Source organism: Dipodomys merriami, unplaced genomic scaffold (assembly GCF_024711535.1).
Source record: "Dipodomys merriami isolate MVZ:Mamm:240054 unplaced genomic scaffold, mDipMer1.0.p SCAF_7, whole genome shotgun sequence".
Taxonomy (NCBI): Eukaryota; Metazoa; Chordata; class Mammalia; order Rodentia; family Heteromyidae; genus Dipodomys; species Dipodomys merriami.
In genome coordinates, this window is record NW_027206290.1 from 35,828,354 (window position 1) to 35,850,104 (window position 21,751).

Consider the following 21,751-nt stretch of genomic DNA (forward strand, 5'->3'; position numbering starts at 1 on the left):
AGAAGGCAGCCCCTGGTGGCTCATGCCTATAGTCCCAGCTACACAGGAGGTAGAGATTGGAAGGATTGCACTTCCAGGCTAGCCCAGGCAAAAAAAGTTCATGAGATCTCATCTCATTAGAAAAGAGATTGGTGAGATAGGTATATTGGTGCATACCTCTTATTTCAGCTATAGTGGGTATGGTGGTGCATGTTTCTTATTTTAGGTATGGTGGTGGGAAGTATAAATAGGAGGGTTTTAGTCCAGGACAGCTTGGGTAAAATGTGAGATTTTACCTTAAAAATAGCCAAAGCATTGCTGGGCGTTGGTGGCTCATGCCTGTAATCTAGCTACTCAGTGCTGAGATCTGAGGATCGCGGTTCAAAGCCATCTGTGAGAACATCTGTGAGACTCTTATCTCCAATAAAAACACCAGGAAATGAGAAGTGGTTCTGTAGCTAAAGTGGTAGAGTACTAGCCTTGAGCTGAAGAGCTGAAGGACAGCGCCCAGGCCCAGAGTTCAAGCCCCATGACTGATAAAGAAAAAATAGCCACAGCAAAAATGGCTAACAGCCAGAAAGCTGTAGAATACCTAACTAGAAATTATGAAGTCCTATATTTAAACACTATTAAAAAGAAAAGAATTCTTGTTTTTCATTTTTTTTCTTTCTGATGTTGGAGCTTGAATATCATCTTTGCCTTCAAATTAGCATTGATGCTATGGGTTTTCTAAGGCTTAGACCAGAGCTCTGAAAGTGTGTTTCCTGAGTAGATTTTGGGATTTTACAGACCTCATAATCACATGAATCAGTTCCTTATCATCTTTCTCACTCTCATCTCATCTCATCTCATCTCTCTCTCTCTCTCTCTCTCTCTCTCTCTCTCACACACACACACACACACACACACACAGACCTCTGTTTTTATTTCTTTGGAGAACTCTGGCTAATTCAGACTTCTTTTTCTTCATATTTACCTTGCCCTCAAGGTTGCATGATATGGAAAGTGTTTTGTTAAGAGGAAGTTAAATTGTGAATTATTTAGTTTGTACTTATATATTTAGATAGTTTACACTCACTTCTGTGTGTGCTAAGTAATGTGAAAGGCTTCCAGCATTACTCTCCTGCCTATTGTAATAGCTCACATGGCATGTGACAGAAGACAAGATTAGGTGTGTCACCACCGTGTATGTTGTTACCCAACACAGAAAGTTTGGAGATAGTGAAGAGAAAATAATATTGAAGAAATAACGTGCTAACTCCCTATCATTTATGGGGAATACATATGTGATTGTCAAGTAGGCATTTGTGTTTTGATATCAACTGGGATTCCTAGGGCAACAGGTGAGAGAAGGATGCATTGGTATGAGGCAAGAAATAGCAAAGTTGTGTGTGTGTGTGTGTGTGTGTGTGTGTGTGTGTGTGTGTGTGTGTGTGTGTATGTATAAAAGTTACTTCAGCAGCAGTCCAAACAATAGGCAAGGATGTCTGAAACACACACAAAGTAACACATATGAAATGTGTCATATATGGGTCTTTATTTAAATGTAGAGCATTTCCCATTGGTACATTTTCAAATGTTACTGTTTTCTCTTTCTCACTATTCTAAAATTCATATGAATTATATTGCAACTTCTTACTCTGACTATTGTATCTCTGTCTCTGTCTCTCTCTTTATGTGGTGCTGAGGATTGAACACAGGGCTTTACATATGCCAGGAAATCACTTGAATACTACCAAGCTACACCCCAAACCTTTCATGATTTATGTTTTCCACTTGTTTTTCTCTAAGCTACATTATGAATGATTTTCTAGGTCTTATCTCTTAATTCATTGGTTCTTTCTTCTACTGTGTCTATTTTAAAATTCAACCCATTCATTATACATTTAAGTGATTGTATTTTTAATTTTTTATTATCTTTAAGTAGTTGTACAAAGGGATTTTAATTCAACATGTCAGTTTGTGAGTATAATGCATCTTCATCAATGTCACCTCTTTTTAGAATTCTGATGTCATTCTATGTAAGTTTTTTTTTTTCATTACTAAGGGTTGAACTCATGGCCTCACACTTGTTAATCAAGTATTCTACTGTTTGGGCTATGCCTACAGCTCCTTTTTCTGTTGATTATTTTCAAAGTAGTGTGCTTTCTGCCCAGGATGGCATGGGCTTTGATCCTAATTGTGCTTTCCCATGTTGCTATGAATGACAGTTATGTACCACTGCAAGAAAACAAAAAATGAAAAACAATTGTAATGTTTTCCCTAGTCCTTTACTTCCCTTAAAGCTGGGGTAATGGGCATATGCCACTGCACTCAGCCATTGGTTAATATGGAATCTTCTGGACTTTTATGTCAGGGACAGCCTTGAACCATGATTTCCTGATCTCTACCGCCCTAGGAGCTACGATTAGAACCTTGAGCCAATGTGCTGGCTTATTTGTTCTCTTTTTAAAAATATAGTAATTTTCTTCTACTTTTGATTTATTTTACCCAACATGTAAATTGCTTCTTTCCATCAGTTACTTTTCATCAGAGTCCCAAGTCCTGACAAGATTCCTGCAAATCAGGTTTGTTTTGCTGAAAGTTTCCATTCACTATGGACCATGCTTTTTATATCACTTTCTTAGCTTAATATGCCTCAATATATAGGTTACTTAACTTCAGACCACCTGGAGCTTAATATCTTTCTAAGTTTCTATTTCCTGTCTCAGTGAGTGAACTGTTTTCATTGGCAAAAGATGAACCTATATTATTCCTCTTATCTCATAAAGAGTAAACTTCTTGATTCCTGGGTTCCTGAATGTGCCTCATATCCAGCCCCACTCAGGGCAGGTTTCTGAGAATTAGAGGCTCTCACCCACTGAAAGACATTAAAAAATAGCTCACCCCTTCCCTAAACCACTTTCTTTTACTAATTACCCTGTGAAATATTGCTTTCAGTCTCTGCTCATTGCTTTAATTTTGAATTATGTCTACAATTTTGCTATGAACGTACAGTTGGCTGTTGCTAAGTTGTGTTGAGAATTTCTATGTATTTAGATCCAGGGCTGGGGTGACATGCAAGCATGGGCAAAAGGATGTGGGGGACTTCTACATCAATGATCTGTTTGCATGGATCTATGGTGAGATTGTCCAGCTAAGACTGTGGGAATTTTTATCATGAGGCCCCCAAGTGGCATAGTTTTCTGCACCATAAATGAGAAGAGCTAGCATCTTACATCTATTATGCCAAGTGTTTTCATATCATGTATCATTGTAGACTCCAAGGATTAGGACCACTTATTTTGCAGAAGAGGAGTTTAAAACTCAAAAAAGCTTAAATAATTTTGCATACAACCTATAGATGTCAAGATGATATTAGCACCAAAGTATTACAGATGTAAACATTCTACATTGAAGTATGTGGCTTGCTTCTCCAGTTTTCCCAAAGAAAGCATTACCAGAGAATTATTCTTTCATGACATCTTCTAATTGTTATTTTTCTTTAAGTCCCTTTCCTTGATACTAATGTCATAGGGCTTTGTATTAATTACTATGATTTAGAAGACATAAGAAGTTAAGCTCAGTGGATGTAGCATACTACAGTATAGATTTTTTTCTTGGTGTTCAGCTCAGATATTACCAGAGAGATAAGCACTAAATAAATGTATACAAAAACTGAGTTTTTTTCCACTTGTCCTGGGGACTTGGCTTGGGTGCTGTCCCTGAGCCTTTTCTGCTCAAGGTTAGCACACTGCCACTTGAGCCACAGCTCCCCTTCGACTTTTTTTTTTTCTTAATTGGAGATGATCTCACAGTCTTTTCTGCCTTGGCTGGCCTCGTGAACAGCTAGGACTACAGGCATGAGCCAGACTGGCACCACACTTAGGCTGAGGTAATCTTCAGAGAGTTTATGAAGGGAATCTGTATTTTCCTTTTACCTCTCCTTTGAAAGTACTGGTATTTTCATGTAAATTCCTCCTCTCTACCATCCATATACCTTCTTTCCCCATACTTGTGACTTCCCCTCCAATGGCATTCAAATGATTAAATCTTTTTTTAAATTATTTTATTTTATTTGTGAACATACTGTACAGAGGGGTTACAATTACATGGGCAGGATAATGCGTACATTTCTTACCAAGCATTGCAGCCTCCTCCTTTGGTTTACAATTCACATCCCTTCCCAGCCTTCCCCCTCCCCCCCAATCCCAATCCTTCTCCTTCCCCCCTTCCCCCCCCCCCCCCCCCGGAACCGACGTTGTAAAGTTCATTTTGGACATGACAATTTGTACTTCTCATTGTTGCATCAGGTCCACCTGTATCCTTAAACAACTGGTTTTCCCCCCTCTCCTCCACAAGTTATACTGACATCAAATATAGTGAAAGCAGGGGTTATACTGTGGGGGAGGGACATACAAAGCAACAAAGAAATAATCTTATAAATGCGTTAGAAACACATGCATGAAAGAAAAAACATTAAAATACATATCTTAGGGTTCATTTTCCTGACATCACATTATCTGACCTTTTCCGCTTGACTCATACATATACTAGATATTGCAAATAAGGGAAACCATGGGACCTATGTTTCTTTGGGCCTGGCTTACTTCACTTAATATAGTTTTTTCCAAGTTTTTCCATTTCCTAACAAATGGGGCAATGTCATTCTTTCTGATGGAGGCATAGAATTCCATTGTGTATATATACCACATTTTCTTGATCCATTCATCTACTGAGGGGCATCTGGGTTGGTTCCATATCTTAGCAATGGTAAATAATGCTGCAATAAACATAGTTGTGCTGGTAGCTTTAGTGTGGTCTTGTTTGTAAACATTTGGGTAAATGCCCAAAAGTGGTTATTGCTGGGTCATAGGGGAGTTCTATGTGAAGTTTTTTGAGGAACCTCCATACTGCTTTCCAAAGTGGTTGAACAAGTTTACATTCCCACCAACAATGAAGTAAGGTTCCTTTCTGTCCACATCCCCTCCAGCATCTGTTGTTGTTAGAGTTCTTGATTTTTGCCGTTCTAACTGCAGTGAGGTGATATCTCAATGTTGTTTTGATTTGCATTTCTTTTATGGCTAGGGATGTTGAACATTTCTTCATGTGTCTATTGGCCATTCTTCTTTCTTCTTCAGAGAAGTTTCTCTTTAAGTCTTTCGCCCACTTATTTATTGGGCAGTTGTTTCTTTGACGATTTGTTGTTGGGGGGTTTAATTTTTTGAGTTCCAAGTATATTTTAGATATGAGACCCTTGTCCGTTGTATGGCTAGTAAAGATCTTCTCCCAATCTGTGGGCTTTCTATTGATCTTGCTAGCTATGTCATTTGCCCTGCAGAAGCTCTGCAACTTTATGCAGTCCCATTTGTCCAACCTTTCTTTGATTTGTTGCGTTTCCGGGTCTCTATTCAAAAAATTTCGGCCTGAGCCAAGGAGACCTACTGTTTCTCCTATTCCATCCTGTAATATTTTCAGAGTGTCTGCTTTGACTTCAAGGTCTTTGATCCATTTGGAGTTGATTCTGGTGCAGGGTGATATATAAGGATCTAGCTTTAGTTTTCTACATGTAGTTAACCAATTTTGCCAGCACCATTTACTGAAGAGGCTGTCTTTCTTCCATTCTATTGTTTTAGCTCCCTTATCGAAGATTAGATGGCTATAGGTCTGTGGTTCATTTCTGGGTTTTCAATTCTATTCCATTGGTCCTGAGGTATGTTCTTATGCCGATACCAAGCTGTTTTGATTACTATGGCTTTATAGTAGAGTTTGAAATTTGGTATTGATATTCCTCCAGCAGTGTTCTTTCCATTGAGGAGCGTTTTTGCTATTTGGGGTCTTTTATTGTTCCATATGAATTTTTGGATTGCCTCTTCTGTTTCCTTGAAGAATGAGGTTGGAATTTTGATAGGTATTGCGTTGAGTTTGTAGATAGCCTTGGGAAATATTGCCATTTCCACGATGTTAATCTTTCTAATCCAGGAGCATGGGAGGCTTTGCCTTTTTTTTTTAGTTCTGTGTTGATTTCCTTTTTCAAGATTTTAAAGTTTTCATCATAGAGGTCCTTCACTTCTTTAGTTAAGTTAATTCCTAGGTATTTTATTTTTTGTGGGGCTATTACAAATGGAGTTGCTTTCCTAATTTCAGCCACTCTTTTCTCATTGTTGGCATACAGAAAAGCCATTGATTTTGGGGGGTTAATTTTATAACCTGCTACTTTGCCAAAGTTTTGAATCAGCTTGAGTAATTTGGGAGTGGAGTCTATGGGATTCTTTAAGTACAAGATCATGTCATCTGCAAAGAGGGAGAGTTTTATTTCTTCTTTCCCTATTTGGATCCCCTTTATGTCTGCATCTTGTCTTATTGCTGTAGCTAGGCATTCTAATACTAGATTGAATCTTTTTAAACAATTACATTGAACAAAAACTTGTGCCAGGATGCCATTCTGCTTTCATGTTTGTATAAAAGAAATAGTTTGGGCATGAAATTTGACTTTCTGCTAATTGCTGTGGAGCCAGATGATATGTATAGTCTGGAAATGTAGGCAACATGTCCTCCCCATGGGATAAACCTTAACCCAATGAGATTCCAGGGTAGGTGAGCATAGCATAAAATTTCAACCTATCTCCCTTCAGATAAGAGTGAGATCTCTTCATATAGTGCTTAATAAAACCTTGGAAATCAGTATGGATTAAACTCAACTGAAACTACCATATGAGTTTGCTAAACCACCCTTGAGCATTTATCTGAAGGAGGGTTGTAAGCAAACATACAGTAGAAATGCTTATATGCCCATGTGTATGGCAGCATAATCACAATAGCTAAGTTATAGAATCAGTCAATTGACATATGGATAAAGAAAATGTGGTACATGTACACAATGGAACATTACTGAGCGAAAAGAAGAATAACATTGTGTCATGTGCAGAAAAATGGTTGGAACTGAAGATGATCACATTGAGTGAGATAATCCAGGTTCAGAATGATAACTATTATTGGAAGTGGCGCTGTGGCTCAAGTGGTAGAGTGCTAGCCTTGAGCTGAAGAGCTGAGGGCAGCGGCCCGGCCTGGAGTTTAGGCTCCACGACCGACCAAAAAAAAAAAAAAACCAGAATGATAATATTATGTTATTGCATACTTGTGCCCATATATAGAATCGAGACCTAAATGATAATAGTAATAGTAATAATATTAAATAACAATAATATGACATGATTATAAAAGAGAGGAGCCTGGGGAGGGAAAAAGTGAGAGTTGGAAAAGTTGAGAATAGCATAGTGAAATTCATTAAAGATTGTTGAAAAAGGAGGGAAAGGAGAAAGAGTAGTTAAGAAAGAATGATGGAGGAGATAAATTTGATATAAGCTTGTAAATATCATGATGAAATCTCCTTATACAATTAATTTGCACTAAAAAAGAAAAAGTCTACAAATACGCTTGGTGAGAAACCTGTTCTGTTTCTTAGTGACTGTTTTTGAAGGAGCAATCAGTGTCTCATGCTGTTTTTACATTTCTTTTTGCTTATTTTCCCCCCTCATCTCAACCTTACTTCCCTGGGCCTTCATCTCACAAATCAAGAATAGCCTGGGGGCTGGGAAGGTGGCTCAATGGTAGAGTGCTTGCCTCCCATGCATGAGGCCCTGGGTTCGATTCCTCAGCACCACATAAGCAGAAAAAAGCCAGAAATGGTGCTGTGGCTCAAGTGGTAGGGCGCTAGCCTTGATCTGAAGAGCTGAGGACAGTGCCCAGGCCCAGAGTTCAGCCCCCATGACTAACAACAACAACAAAAAGTATAGTGTTTTAAGGCCCTTACTTCAACCTGTTTCCTAGAGGAACTGGCTAATAAAACAACTGTAAAATATTTTCCTCAACCCCTCATCTTTTTATATCTAATTCCCTTATATCTTGCCTTCTTTGAAACTTCTTGAGAGAGATTTTTGTTTGTTTATCACTATTTTCTTATCTTCATTCACTTCAAATTCTGGCTTCTCTCTATCATTTCTCTAAAACCACCTTTGCAAAGATCAATAGTGACCTTTTCCATTGTTCAATCTAAAGGGTAATTTTCAGTGTTTATCTTACTTGATCTCTCTACAGCACACAACATTGACCTCAACTCTTTCCTCAAACATTTTCTTTGCCCTGATTTCTAGAGCTTGCACTCTTGGTTTTTATCTTGCTATTATAGCTGCTCCATCTGAGTGAACTTTATGTATCATTTAAATATTGATGTTTCCCAGGATTTTGCCTTCAGTCCCTTCTCTCTTCTCTTCTCCTCCTCTCTTCACTTCTCCTCTCCTCTTTATATAAGCTATGACCAAAAATCCTTATTCATTAACACACATAACTTCTAGTACGTGTAACTTCCAATACTGTATTTAGATCTTGCTTTTCTTTTTGGTGATAAATTCTTTCTTTCTTTTTCTAGTTACCTAGTGCTGGGGACTGAACTGGCTGAGGACTGAATTCTTAAAAGGAACTATGTATCTACTGGACATTTCCTTTTGAAAGTCCTCTAGACTCCCAATGCTAAGCATATAGAGAAATGAAATTCAGCATCCTCTTGCCATTTGAAACTATTCCTGTCTACTTTAGCTTTCTCTGTCTCAGTGACAGATGCCTCCATGCCCAAACTAGAAATGGAGTGTTATTCTTACTTACCAATAACTTCACCTCTATTAAAATGACTAGCCTCATCCAGTTTTGCCAGGAACTTTTTGGTTTTATCATAAAAAGTCTCATATTCACAGATCCCTTTAGTTTAGCAAACCAGAATGGTTTGTCCATAATTGTTCCATTATATCTGAAGTTTATTAGAGGTTTTTCTGGTGTGTTTTTTGCTGTAGTGGAAATCAAACCCAGAGCCTGAGCATGCTAGGAAAGTGTTCTATCTCTGACCTACATCCCTAGCCCAACTGCTCCATTTAAGTCTGGTTAAGTCTCACATCCTGGAAACCATAGCCCTACAAAATCCAAGAAGATTGGTCACTCCTTCTTCAAGATCTGTCAGTTATTAAGATCTTGTAATTCTAAGTTTTCAGTATGACAAGGTAGACTATTTTATGGCTATGATACCTGTTTAGCTCAATTCTCTTACCTGGATTGCTGAAAAATTTTATGACTTTAATTTTGCCTCTAACATGGCTTCTTCTAACCTATTCTTTTAATTGTTGCCCAAATAGTTTTTTCCAAATAATCAACCTAATGACATCCATCTTCTCTTTAAGTCTTTGAAAATTGTTCCCTGCCTACCATAAGATAAGGTGCACCATTTTTAAGATTGCTCATACGACCTCATAAAATTATTTTGTTTCTTACTCTAGACTCGTCCCTTCTCATTCTCCTCCTTCACTGTGTCAGCTCAAATGCCAGCTGTTCCCCATACAAAGCAGTTTTTGTTTTATATCCTCATGAAAAAGAACTCTTGCATATCTTCACATTCTCTCTCAAATCTACTTTTGTGAAAGTCTTAGTGAGAAACAGAATCCACAGGGGACATGGAGAAGATAGTCTGCCATGAATGGTATAGTAACAACCATTTGTCATTTTTTTCTTCTAGAGTTCCTTCTCAGCTGTGGCACTCCTGGGATTTTGTTTTTGTCTTTGTCTTTCCCCTGAGGTATACCGTCTCCTTGGATCTTCTCCTTTTCTGCACTCCAAGTCCTTCACATTTATCTCTTTATTATACTGAGAAATTTGGCTTTATTCAATTCCATCAAACGGCCCAACAAATAGTTTTCAATCTCCAGATTCTATTCTAATGCAATGATGATCATTTTTAGCTTAAATGTGTCCCATGAGGACTCACCATGCATCCCAAGTAGCTTATTAAAACATTTCTTTAAAATTATGTTGTAACACTCATAGAGGGATTATCATACCAGCTGTTAAGGGAGTAAAAGTTTCTCTTCTTTGTTGTAGGAGTTTCAGGCAGGCAGGCTGGCTTTCCTGCAGTTCCTGTGGCATTCTTTGTTCTCTCCCACTATGTGCGTAAGTTGCCAAATTTGACTGGAAGAAGACTTTAAAAATAATCAGTGCTCGATGTAGTTCAAGGGCTAGATTCTGACAAATAAAATTGCTAATTATATCATGACTCATTTCAGCAGTTTTAATCATCATCGCATGATAAAATTCACTACATTGGTCTTTAGGGGATTAAGAAGAAAACTAATTTCAGTTTTTAAAAGTAATTTTCAAGACCTCCAAAGAGCATTTACACAGGACATAAAAGGGGAGTAAGAATTAAACAGCTCTTAATCTGAGGAGTTCAGGAATTACTATAATCAAAACTGAACTCTAGCTGGGTGCTGGTGGCTCATGCCAATAATCCTAGCTACTCAGGAGGAAGAGATCTGAGGATAGAGGTTCAAAACCAGCCTGGGCAGGAAAATCCACGAGACTTTTATTTCTAATTAACCACCAGAAAATGGGAAATGGGGCTGTGGCTCAAAGTGGTAGAGCACTAGCTTTGAGTGAAAGAGCTCATGGATATAGCACCCAGGCTGAGTTCAAGTTCCATAACGGACAAAACAAAACAAACCCAAGAAACAAAACTGCAATCCATAGTTCCTTAGGAGAAACACATGGGTATTCAGTATAGTCCACACAGTCATATTAGATTGACACTCAGTCATATTTAAGCAATCAACCTTATTGTCATAACATCATTGAATGTAACTTCATTTTTAAGATTTCATTCTTGTTAAAGCTAATGACTGATTTTGAGATGGCTGAAACCTAACTTCCTGTGTGTGGAGAGTTCTAGTACTTTGGTTTCTCAGTGGCTTTTTCTTAGTATTGAGCCCTGAACTTTCACCAGGGGCCAGATAAATTACTGGACTACAAGGCAGCTGAAACTTTTATTATTGTTGAGACAAATGTATTTACCATCTGACTGGATTTGACCAGACGATTAGACAAACATTGCAAATATCACCTGCAGAAAGATGTGAATGAACAAAAAGAATTACAATTCAGAATTTTTGATTTTTCGTTCCAGGTATGCTTTCTTTGGTTAGTTTAAGTTGTACTTTTTTATCTTTTAAAAATCTTTATAGTCATATTTTAAAAGAGGGATGATCTCTTTTCAGAAAAGCAATATAAATACAGGTAAAATCCTTTCAAAAACTAAAACTATTTTGCAGTCATAGGCGAGCCTGTCATCTTGTTGATTTACAGATAAGCAAGCATGAGGAAACTTGCTGTACTAACCCAGTCATTCTTTTTACTATCCAACTATCTATCTGTCTCTCCCTCCCTTCTCTCAACTAGTATTTATTGAGAGTTAATATCTGCACACAACAGATAGGATCTCTGTGCTTGTGGAACTTATAATCTTGTGTAAACAGGCAACTTAAATTCAAAGTAGGGGAATATGACATGTTCCAATTGAGTGAGTCTGTGGTTACAGAAGATTTTCCACACACAAAAAGTGATATCCAGGCTGATCCTTCCATTGTCATGGGAAAATATGGGAAATATTTTAGGTCTCATGGGATGTATGTGTAATACCAGGGCAAAAAGAGGTGATAGAATGTTCCAAGGAAAGGGAACATTGTGTATGAAGGCTGAGGGGCAACAGTTAATGTAATTTAAAAAGAATTTAAAGCAGCTGCTTCTTCAAGTAAGAAATATTTACTCAAATTTTGAAAGGGGTGACATTGATCAAGAGATATTATATTCATAACTTTGTATTGCATTCATTTAACTTTATTAAATGACAACTCCTTTGTACTACTACTTAAAGATAATAAAAGCAAACAAATTATAGATACTTTAAAAAAGAAATATTTACTCAACTTGTTTATGAACAATGTAGTAGGTAGTTCCACAGAGTATCTGATGTGTGAAAGATGTGAAGTCTAGCCATTTGCAGTGGCTCTTTGGCCTTCAGCTTTTGTTTTAGATTTTATCAACTATGTGTCTTTTTTGTTTTCCTTCCAGCAATCTTGTGTGTGTGTGTGTGTGTGTGTGTGTGTGTGTGTGCATGCACGTGCACACTGATTCTGAGGTTTTATCTCAGACCCTGTCCCTAGCTTGTTTGCTTGACTGCTGGCTTGTTTTTTTGATAGCTAATAGGAGCTAAGAGTCTCATGGAGTTTCCTGTCTGGGCTGGCTTCCAACCTCAATCTTCAGATCTCTGCCACCTGAGTAGCTAGGATGATAGGCGTGAGCCACCAGTACCTGGCATTCTGGCAATCATTTTTAAGGCATGATACTATGAATTGAAATACTTTAACTGTCAGAATATGCCATATTACCATTCTCATCTATGGAAGAGGGAAGTAGGTCACAGAGAGGTTGGTTACTTTTTCTTAGGTTGCATTGCTATTAAATTGCAGCTATTAAATCCACTAGAGGCTACACCTGGGACAACAATGATCTTCTCACATTAGCATCAAGAGCAACATGATCACTATAGTACATGAAGGTTAAAAACATCCAGAAGCTGAATACTGCATATCAAACACAAAACAATAAGTTATCATGCCATCTTAAGACAAGTATGGGCTGAATTGAGTGATCAAGAAGCCTCCTAGGCCAGAAATATGACTACTCAGTATAGCTCCTTCCTACAACATTCTATTAGAGTAGTATTGCTGAGTCTGAAGGAAGGCATATATTGTCTCTGGAAATTACTTTGAAACTGATAGAGAATTTAGCACTTATTAGATTCCCAGGCAATAACTTGAAAGGATAGAAATCTGAATTCAAGAATAAGAAAACGGTATGGTATGGTGACTTGCACCTATACTCTTCACATTAAGGATATTGAGGCAGGAGAATCCCTAGTTTCAAGATCAGCCTGGGCTGTGTATGTAGTGAGACTCAATCTGAAAAGACACTCCCCCTCAAAAAAAGGCAAATATAAACTTTTAAGAAATTGAACATAGAGTGATTACTAAAGATCTCCAGCTTTCAAGCAACTAATGGCAAAGTATAATAACACAAAGGAAAACAGAAACTCCAATATGATTATTTAAAATCTAAGTAAGTTAGGAATGGTGGAGAAAAGTTGATATGTCATGTGTGAAGACTGCAACATTACCCCTAAATTCTAAAAGGAGATTATATATATATAAATGATACATCTCTCCATGACTACTTTCTCTAGGCCATGCACACTAGGCAACAGCACCACCTCTGATGCTATGTCTTTCTAGTTATAGGAAACTTTACAGACGATGTTCTAATCCTTGAATAAAGCAAAAAGATCCTAATGTCAGAATATTTTTCCTACCTTAAAATTCTCTGTACCTCTTAGAACTCTTTCAGTTGCAAGTGACATTATACCTAGTACAAATTTGTATAATCAAAACCCTTAATTGGCTCATGTATTTGAAAGGACCAGTGGTAGGGCCTATCAGAGATGCGGTTTGATCTGGGGAATCAAATGATAGTGTTCTTGTTATCTCCTGACAGTTTCTTTCCTTGTGTGCTGCTTCATTTTTCCCTCATGAAACAAGATGGTTGTAGCATTTTGAAGTCTTACATTTTTATCTATAAAACCCTGTGTAACACAAAACTGACTTTCTCAGTCAGGGACTTGAGGAAGGGAGGTTTTGCTTGTATTTATCAGAGGTCACTGTGGAGATGCAGATTGGATCACACTGATCCAAAGGACAAGGCAGAAGATAGGATAGGCAGGATTTTGAACAAAGAAATTCTGTTACTCGATGCACCGGGACGTGAATAGTAAATAGCAAAGAAAAGATTTCTGCTGCTCGTGATTTTTTAATTCTTTTTTAAATGCAGTCCATCTGCCAAGACCTTCAGTCAACTTTCACTTCAGCATTATGCTTTTATTTCTAGGTTATGCTTCCTGGGGCATGAAATAAAGACTCAAAAAATAGCTCAAGTAAGAGATAAATTAATTTCATTTTTTATTTGAAATGTGAGATGGTATGTGATTCTGCACTATCAAATTGTAAGGGACCAGGAACATTATTTACATTTTGGATCAGATAGTTCTTCACTGTGGGGGAATATTCTATGTATTATGGGATAATTGTAGCAGAATCTCTGGCCTCTACCCTCTGCATGTCAGTAACATTACTCCAAGTCATTTCTCATGTTTGAAAATGACTCCCTACATTGCCAAATGCCTGCTTGAGTGGGATGTTCTACTGCTGCTCATATTCTCTGGTTTGGACGGGGTCACATGGTCATGTATGGTTGCCAGGGAGTCTAGGAAAATATATTCCTTTCATTTTATTATGTTATAGAAACACTATCAGTGTTCAAGTGTGAGCATGTCATTTATTTTTGATACAAACTTAGGAGAATAATAATGACAGACAATATATATTCAGACTTCTATAGAAGTTCCTCCAAATATACTTAAACATAACAGGATAATTCACATATTGTGGACTTGCTTTCATATTTCAAATGTAGAACCTTAGGTAATCTATGAAACTGTATTTAAATTTATCTTATGAATGATGTTTTCATTGGTGTACTCTTTCAGATTGCTGAAATATAAATTTAGTGTAATTCATACTTCCTTTTTAAAGCTATGGTTGTAGCCTTTTGCCAAAAAAAATTGGTACTAACCAAAGCTTCCAGTCTTCAGTTGTTATAAGTTTCTGTCTGCTTTCAATCTGATGATGGTTCTGATGAGGTATCAACTAAAATATCAGGTGTGTTATAGATATTTCAGTGAATTGAGCTTTTCACATGGATTCTTATCTTTTGAAAACTTTTAGCAGGCTTGTGGTACTGGGACTGTTGACTGCTCTGAGTAGCCCAAAACTTGATGTACTAGAAACCATTTAGTCTTTAATGATTGAAACATTGTTGCTGAATTAAACTTTTTCCCAGAATTTTTATCACTTAGTCCCACAGTTATTAATGGTATACGATAAAATTTCCTGACTACTCCAGATGTGGGAAGATTCAGTTGTTCTTGAAGTAAATTGTCTATTAATTAATTTTAACCATTTGTTAGTTTTACTTGTTTAGTCAACGAACACATTTACTGAATATCTACTAAATAAAAGTATGTGCAGATGTTAGTAGTTGCAACTGTGATACAACAGAGATATCTGTATACCCATGGTTAATTGTAGCAGTAGTCATTATAACTGAGATACAGAATCAGCCTAAGTGTACTTAACAGATGAATGGGTCAAGAAAATGTAGAGTTTTATTCAGCTAGAAAGAAGAATAAAACTAAGTCATTTGAAGGAAAGTGGATGGAACTGGAGATAATCATATTAAACAAAACAGTTCAGACACAGAAAGACAAAAACAACATGCTTTCTCTTTTCTGCAGAATCTAGATTCAAAAAGACATGAAGCAGAAGAAAGACTATTTGGTAAGAGGAAGGGGAACAGTAGGATGGGGTAAGAGAGCAAGAGAAAGTAGTGGGGAAAAATATGAACAAAGTATATTATACACTTTTATCAAAATGCCACAATGAAACCTATCAAAATGCACAAAAAAGATTTGGCCATTTTGAATACCATTGTTAGATTGTCTTGGTAACCTAACAGGATGCAAAGGTGTCAGATTCAATGTGTGAATTGCTTACTTTTTCCATTCTTTCATCAGAAGTTCCTGTGCTAGACTGGAATCTCTGTCACCTAGTTCTTTTTTTTTTTGGCCAGTTCTGGGGCATGAACTCAGGGTCTGGGCGCAGTCCTTGAGCTTCCTTTGCTCAAGGTTAGCGCTCTACCACTTGAGCCACAGCACCACTTCCAGCTTTTTTTGCTTATGTGGAATCAAACCAAGGGTTTCATGCATGCTAGGCAAACACTTTATACCACTAAGCATTCTCAGTCCTGCCACCTAGTTCTTTTTCAGTGGTGTGTGCTCAGACAGTTCAGTATTTCTGTTGGTCAGTACCACTGAGGAAGATATTCTCTAAGACAAAAAAATAAAAACTACTCAGTACCCACTATGAAGTGAAAGAGAATGTCTGCATTGTTAAGAATATCAGATTATGTAGTACTTGCTGAATTTGAACAATTTTTTCCATGAGCTTTGCTCTGACTGATGATTAACCATATCCACCATTGTGTCTGATTTGTTCTGTAGAGTTCATCATCTATTGGGCTGGGAACGTGGATTTGTGAAGCCCTGGGTTTGATTCCTTGGTGTCACATAAATAATAATAATAATAATATAAAAAGAGTTCATAATCTAAAATGACTTTTAAAAGAATTATGAGCTGGGCACCGGTGGCTCACGCCCATAATCCTAGCTACTCAGGAGGTTGAGATCTGAGGATGGCGTTTCAAAGCCAGCCTGGGCAGGGAGGTCTGTGAAACTCTTACCTCCAATAAACTGCTAGAAAACGGGAAGTGGCACTATGGCTTAAGTGGTAGAGCCCTCGCCTTGAGCTGAAGGGCACAGGGACAGCACCCAAGCCCAGAGTTCAAGCCCCATTACTGACAAAAACAAAAAGAATTATGAAAAATGTTTTTGGTTTCGGTAAAATATATATATTAAATTATACCTTTTAATTACTTTTAAACATAGAGTTTTGTGACATCAAGTCCATTCACACTGTAGCTTAAATATTGCTACCATTTATCTCCAGAACCTTTAAATTTCCCCCAATTGAAACTCTGTGTTAGACAATAACTCCACATGACTCCCTCTCCTGGCAACCCCTATTCTATTATATGTCTCTGAACTTTACTACTCTATGATATTAAACAAGTAGAATCTTTTTGTAATTGCCTTATTTCACTTGGCACAATGTCTTCAAGGTTCATCTATGTTACAGCATACATCAGTCAGAATTTCCTTTATTAAAAGGATGAATAATATTCAACTGTATGTATATACCAAAAGACTTCATTACTTGATGGACTGAAATGCTTTGTTCTGTCCTTTAGGTAGAACATCATCTTTAATGCCAAGTCCCATATGTACCCCAAAGCCTGCACTATGAAGTGTTAACACTTCAAATTAATGCTTTTCGTGAAGGAGGTGACATTAATGAACTAAGCTACAGAGTCTGTGATTGTCATTTTATAAGAAAATGTAATTTTACAATGAGTTAAAATCACATCAGTCAGCGCCGTTCCTTATTGGCAGTAGACACTGGAAGGTGGAATATAAAATTATTGGTTTATGAGAAAAAAGTCAGTTTAAGAATTTTAACAATCTTAATGTCATTAGCAATATTTCTTGTTATCATAAAGGTGATGTACAGAGGGGTTATAGTTATACAAGTCAGGTAATGAGTATATTTCTTTTTGGATAATGTCACCCTTTCCCTTGCTCTCTCCCAGTTTTTCATTAGCAATATTTTTAAATAATGGGAGATCTTTCTTTTTATTTATGTGTGATGACCAAGATAGCACCTAATAGTTGAAAGTGGGTTTGAAATTTCTTTAGGGAGGTATTAAGTGTTAAATTAGATAAAATTCAAAATTTTAGTTCCTCAGTTATATAGCCACATTTCAAATGCTTTATTGTTATTGCTACTACCTACTCTAGTGGACAGCATAGAAGTAGAACATTTCGTTTCTTACAGAAAAGTTTCTTTTTGTGGTGCCAATTGAGTTAGCTCAAATTTTCTTCCCCAGAGTCATTAGGGACCATTTAAACTCCATAAAATTCATTGACTCCTAACAAAATATGATATTCTGAATGCTTCTTGAGCTTTACTTAATGCTTCTGAAGGCTTTAGTTAAAAGACAGGACTTAATCTTCTGGTGCTTATTAGCTGCTCATCAACACAGATAACCAGATCCTAGTTTCAGAAAGTAAAGAGGAAAAGTAAAATTCCCATTCAGATGAAGGAAGCAGGAAGTGAAATAGCAAGTTTTCTATAAGTTAATAGCATTATAAGGTCTTATGGTTTATGAAATTTGTTCACATCCTATCAAATCACAAGTAGTAAAAAATACAAATAGATAAAATATGCACATAATAACAATAAAGCACAAACAATAAAGCACTTACTTGGTCTTACTGTCTGTCTGTTAATACTTAGCATAGTATACCTGAAAATGTGGTATGGCGAGAACTGTTTTGAGAATAGGAACTTGTTTGTATTCTGCTAATGAAAGAACACAAAATAGGGTTAATCTATTTGTATTACTAGTCATGCTCATACTCAGATAGATTTTGGCCAGATACTACTCATCTTCATGCTCAAGTGGAGCTGTTGCCTGTTGAACATATATATCAGGTAAATTGTCACTATTTTTCTTCAATGTTTTTCACACTGGGGTTGATGCACAGGAGTTTGTATTAATAGGCACATATCAACACTTTCAAAAGACTGATGCACTAATGAAGCTAAGCAGAATGGTAGAGAGCATTTAGGTCAACTTCCTTTGCAATGTATACAAGTACGAATGTCTGCCATTCTACAAGACAAGGTTTTAATGGATTCAGAGATTTTGCTTACCTCAGATGCTAGTGAGTGCTGATTTCCTTAACTTTACCAAGTATCTCTGTTTTTAAAAAAATCTCTATTCACCTTGTTTTGCATAATATATACTCTCATTAAATTAGTAAATTCCAAACTCTTAAAAAAGAGAATAAGCTAATTTGTGATCAAATGCAAGTAGCTGCTGCAACACTTGCCATTTTTCTACACTTTAGGATGCATGGAGGAGACAAAACAAATGATGCAAAGAGCACCCATGGCATGCCAGCTCAGACAACCACCTCCCACTTTAAGAAATGATCATTTTCCCTGCCTCTAAACATGTACTTACATCTCCTTGACATATGGATGCCTTTATCTACAATGAAAGCTAGAAAAATTCAGTTTTTTATTACTTGGGCAACTGCCCTCATTTCTCAACAAATTTTTTTTTCACTAAGAAACAATGGGATAATGAATGGATGTTGAATTAAGATATTGCAGTCTTGCCATAATTACCCATTGTGCAACATCAGCACTGGTCCACAGAATCCCTGAAAGAACGCTGAGTTTTGGTGAGTCTTCTGATAAGTTAGCTCCATAATATATTCTGAAGGATGTGTATGAGTTCAGCTTTGGTAGAAATTTTAAAGGGCAGATACTCTATAAAATACTGAGTGCTATCTTGAAGCCCAGGACTTGGAATTAGAAGACATGGGCTTGCACTTTAGTTTCATTAGAATTAGCTATGAACATTTTGAGTTTCAACTCAATTGCATGTGAAAAGGAGGTATGCTAGGCTATTTTAAAGTTTATATGTAAAATAAAGAACTAAGAACTAATACAAAGAAGGACTTGTCAGAAACTCACACTTTGTTACATAGGTCTCTTTATTCAGATGGTTTGTAATTAAGAAGGTGATGGCACAGATTGGCCAGTGAAGAGTCTACAAACACATCAATAGAAAGATGAAACATTTATTTACAACTGAGATGATAATGCTGATGATTTATGTAAAGATGAAGTTTTCAATAAACTGTACTGGTTCAAATGGTTAATTTCAATATAAAATATGAAATCGGATCATTATTTTACATCATATGTCAAGAAGTCAAATCCAAGTAGATTTAGACTAACATGTATAGTACAAAACTGTAATTATACGTAGAAATGGTAAGTTTCCACAGTTTCTATTGGTGTACAAAAATATGCAAAATTATATAATATATTGTTTAGCAAGGCATTTCCAATTAAATATAGGTAAAATGAATGCAAGATCAGATAGTGTTTCTACTTAGAGAACAAGAAAGGAAAAATAGAGGGTCTAAATGATCTTGTTCTTTAGTTCAGTGATGTCTACACAGGAGCCTGGTATATCATTTTATTTTCTACTTCATAAATATTTTAAAAGGATTATTGGAGGCTTCATGTTATTTTAAAACGTTTAACAATTTTTTATTGTTACTTTAAAATCTTTTAAAACTAGATGGAGGAGTTTAGCAGTCTCAGTGGTTTACTGTATCAAGTATAAATATCAAGTATTTGAAGAAGCATTACATAAATTATTTTTTAAACTATATTCTACTTTTTGAAGACAGAATTATTTATTTATATTTGTATCCTTAGCAAAGTGCCTGAAATATAGTAGGCACTTAATAAACATTTTGAATGAATGAGAAAACCATTTTAAATCAGTATGTGTTAACATAGGTTTTACATTTTTGTTATCAGAACTAAGGTGCTCCTTGTAGCGTTTATGAACAAACATTTCACTCTAGCCACTCATTTATTACTTCACTTTTTAAACACTTAATAGAGCCTATAATATCCACAATACCATGCTAATTATGGGAACTGAGATGAACTATACTTAATTCATACTCTCAAGGGGTTCACAGTCTGGTAGAAAAGACAAGCAAGTACCTAGACAATGATAATTGCTTTTTTTAGACCATTTCTGAGTAGCAATAAGACTATTCCTATTTATAATAAGGGATATTTGCTTTTCTGGCTGCCTTGTTCTTTTTTTTAGATAATGAGGACATTTTCAAAGTTTGACTGGATGAGTGGCAAATTAAGTCACTCAGCTCTACTTAACAGACATCCAGGGAGATGAGATTCTATTATTTCAGATGAACTGGGTGGTGGAGACTAGGAACATTTTTACCTTTGAATTGAGTTGAGTTCATGCTGGAATCAGGTGTGAATAGGAAAGAGATCTACTTAACACACCTGCAATAGGACTAGCACCACTCAGAGAGAAGGGCTTTAAGTTGACAGGCTTCAGCACCTGGCTGGCAAACTAATAGCAAGTGCTAGCTTGGGTCCCGAGGAATGTGAAAACAGTAAAAATGACATCCATAATAGGAAGTGAAGGAGATTGAAACATCAGCTGGTTTGATTTGGGTGATTACATTAAAGTGCTTAGAGACAGGATTCCTCAAATCATATTCCTTGGAATGTCATTCTTCAAAAATACTTTATTAAAAAAGAAAAGAATTCAAATACATTTGGGAAAGGCTGACCCTCCACTTTTTTGGTAGATTTACAATACAGAGTATTGTCTTAAAGACCTCCTTAGATGACAAAATGATATGAAGCTGTTCAATTTTTCATGCTTCTGCCATTTCTATTTTTAATTATGTCTTATTTACCCAGCAAATATTTCTTGAATGCCAGCTGAAAGACAATGGAGCAATTGGCTATTAAATTATTAGTGACTTAAGGGAAGGTAAAAGCAGTTTTATATGAAAAGAAAAGAAATATGGCACTGAGAACTATTGTCTCTGGGGTTGCAGCAGTGAGTATGCATTGGTAGATTAAATGAAAGTGTCTTGGACTGTGGTGGAAAAGCAATGTACCATCTAGTGACTGTTCCTGAAAGTACAGTTGGAGCCCACACATGGTTTTTTCACTTCCCAGAATGGAAGTGGTGACCCTTGTCACACAATTGGGAATCTCTGGGTAGTAAATGAAGTTACATTTATGTAAGTAACTGTAATGTACAAAAGTAATACATGTTAACTTTACACAATAATAGAAAAAAGAAAAGTAAATAGACTATATATATATCCTATTTTCTATATATTCAGATATAGCTATAAATGTTTCATATTTTATGCTGTGATTTGTGCTATAATTGATATTTACCAAAAGTTTTGCTGTAACCATACATCGCAACCATATATATCTATTTATGACAATAAATATAAAATTATATACTTTTTTTTTTTGGTCCAGTCATGGGGCCTGAATTCTGGGCCTGGGCGCTGTCCTTCAGCTCTTCAGCTCAAGGCTAGCACTCTACCACTTGAGCCACTTCTGTTTTTTTTTTCTTTTTGCTTATGTGGTGCTGAGGAATCGAACCCAGGGCCTCAGGCATGTAAGGCAAGCGCTCTACCACTGAGCCACCTTCCCAGCCCTAAAATTATATACTATTTAACATTATTGCATATTTC